At 26.6% G+C, this 3,259-nt stretch overlaps 1 pseudogene; it reads left to right on the forward strand.

Moving 5' to 3' along the window:
- The first annotated feature begins 2,149 nt into the window (after positions 1-2,149).
- LOC125866448 (U1 spliceosomal RNA) lies at positions 2,150-2,319 on the forward strand (annotated as a pseudogene).
- Positions 2,320-3,259: the final 940 nt, after the last annotated feature.

The raw sequence follows: 3,259 nt of genomic DNA on the forward strand, positions 1-3,259 counted from the left end.
GAAGAAATCTTTGACTAACAATTTGACTAACACATATCTGCATGAGTATAATCTGTTATGCAACATAAGTCTACACAGAATTCAAGAACCTTTAATTACTATTAAAGCAAAAGTAGGTACATCAAGATAAATATTTATGAAATTAAAGAACCTAAAAAAAATTGTGCATGATTAAAAAATTAAGACACTTTTCTCTTCAATCCATAAGGGCAATCTGTGAATTTTTTTACTATAAAAGTGATTCCTTTAGAAAATGGTGAATGAAGGGTCTTCGATTTCAAGCCCTTTTGAGGAGGGTATCATTTTGGTTAATATTAGTTCGGCTCGCATGGACTTCCGATAAGAAATCTTTCTTAGTTGACAACTTTTTTATTACAATTTGAAGTTCTCTAGTTACTCTGCACAAGCAACAACAATTATGAATTTAATTGAGGGGTGCTGGAAAGAATGGATCGGGGTCTGGGGAGATGTCCTTAAGATCACTTACCCAACTTTGGAAGAACATGAGTAGAGAATTGTCACCGGATTTGGTCATTCTCAACTCTATTGACACAGATGTGCACCATATCTTTGATGTAAAATGTTTTGACTCAAAAATTATTTTTATAAATGTTTTGGATACATTCATCGTGGTGACTAATACTGCTCAAGTATATATGATGCTTTGAAGATCTATTTGAATTTACATACTTATTTTGATAGAATGACACTCAATTTTATTATTTACTACTAAAAAATGGTGAAAATATACCCTTAAATCCGGCGGTTAATAATCAATCTAAATGTGTCGGTTTCTTAATAATCTTTTTAGCGTAAAAAATCATAAAAGTATTGATTGATTTATTTAAAATATCTAAAAATATTATATCAAAAAGTCAATAGAGTAGACAGGTAACTCAAATACAATACAAAGTAATATTATTGCTATTATTTATATTGATGAGAGTTAATCCTAGTTAATAAAATGTTATCCATGTGTTTGCAATGTAATATATTTGATGCTTTGTATAAAAAAATATTTACTATTTATGAAGATGTGACTACCTTAATTTAATGTTTTGAAATATTTTTATTATAAAAAGTACGCAATTTTTGTTTATTTCCTTTTTTGTAAACATTTTTAGTTTTTTTTTTTTGACAAACTTCAATACTGTCTATTAATTAAAAAATGTTATAAATCTTTTGAATTAGTATATTGTTCATTTATTTAATACATGAACTACTTTCATCCATGCATAATATTTCCTAGGTCTATGAATCACTTTGAATAAAAACATATATTATTAATTATGGCATTTAACATGATGATTTTTAGAGTGATTTCTCAACCTATAAATAGGGTTGTTATTCATCATTGTGAGATACAGTTGAAGACATTTGTATAAGATGATCACTATCTTCCGCTCTTCATAACTTGGTTTATATTCTTCTAAATCAAAAAAGAAATTGACATTGTTACTATATCCCAAGAATTTTAATTTAATGAAAGGTTGCAATAGTCGTGATCTTATATAATTTTTGAGTTATAACATTTATTCGTCGATATAATTGCCTTTTTAAATGTAGATCGATCTTTTATGGAATAATCACACATATATTTTTTCCTATCAATAGAAAAAGTATAGAATACCAGTTTCATGATAGACACTGCACTCATTTTGAAGACACTATTTAAAAAAAATAAATTAACTACACACAATTCTATCTTAAACTCCTACTTTAAAATTTATAAATAATATAAAAAAATAATTTGAATTCTATGGCCAAATCCCTACTTAAATTTTTGTGCCAACATAACAATTTTTTATTTTTAATGTTGTCAAGAAATACCATCGAGGGAGCGCCACGATTAACCAAACATGAAAAATGAAGACATCACAAAACGATATTTCCCAAATAATTAAGTAGGTCCAACTCCTACTATGACAATTCATTTTTTTTAATACAAAGTCATTCACGTGTTAATTATAAAAAAGCAAGATTTCAAATTTTAAAATAAAAAAGGCAATAAAACAATCATCCTTGTCTTTTAGTTTTGAAATACTAACACTCTTTAGACTCGTTTCTATTTTGCTCAATTTTAAAAGAAAAACTCCAAATAGCAAACGTAATTGAAATTTGAGAGAAATCTACTTACTTTGTTTATTATATTAATATCTGGACAGGATCAATGAGTGATCATAAAGATTCATGGATTAGGTTGATAATTTTTACTGTACTTTGAAGGGATATTCACGTAATTAAAATCGATCCAAATAATTAAACCTACATCATATCATAATTTGTGGCAATAGGTGCCAATGTTCGTGCGGCACCTACCAAAACTATCCTATTACCTCTTAAATTATCCGAAAAAAATCAAGGATTGCTTCACATCAAACAGATATGAATATGATTTGGTAATGTCATGAAAAGTCTTTAAATATTAGTTTTTTTTTTCCTGAAAAAGATATGTGTATATAAGTAGTTTTTTTTTCTTTTTTTCTTTTAGTGGTGTAGTTTTAAAATTGAAAAAAAAAAAGGAGAAAATTTCGGACAGAAAGTAAAAACTTTTAATACATTTTTAACAAAAAAAAATATAGGGGAAATAGTGATTTTAATCAATGTATATATCACATAATTTCAGTTTTAATCCATGTGTTATTTGGCTATGTACATTTAATCTTTAATTATTTGAAGTGTACGATTTTGATCTTTAAAGTTAACAAAAGCTAACTATATAACCGGATGATTATTTTAAATAACATGTAGTATTATAATTTATTTAGACCACAAATTTTACAAATACACTCTTTATTTTAAAAAACTTCATAACTAATTAAATACAATTACATAAATTAACACAGAGAAAATACAAATACTTCTCTTCCACCTTTTTAGGGTTTCGTATACTAATTGTACAATTTATCTAATTTTTTATTTTTTTTCAATTTCAAGTTTTAGAGGACTATATTTAATATACGTAGTTCCCCTAGTGTGGGAGAGGGCACACTTGACCAATAATTTGGCTACATATATTTACTCCACGTTGTTTCTTTAATATAATATAAGATAACGTCTCCTTCGAAGTTGTTGGACACTCACATCTCATGCAAAATATATAGTTTTAAAAATATATCGGTGAGATTATTAATTAAAGCTAATTAATATATTAAAAAAATAATTTGTCATTTTGCTATCCAGTTACTTGCTCGATCGTTGTATCTTCATCACATTCGATTAGGAATATTGAATGGGCGAATTTAGCTTAATTTGAAGC

The sequence above is a fragment of the Solanum stenotomum genome, chromosome 5 (genome assembly GCF_019186545.1).
Source record: "Solanum stenotomum isolate F172 chromosome 5, ASM1918654v1, whole genome shotgun sequence".
NCBI lineage: Eukaryota > Viridiplantae > Streptophyta > Magnoliopsida > Solanales > Solanaceae > Solanum > Solanum stenotomum.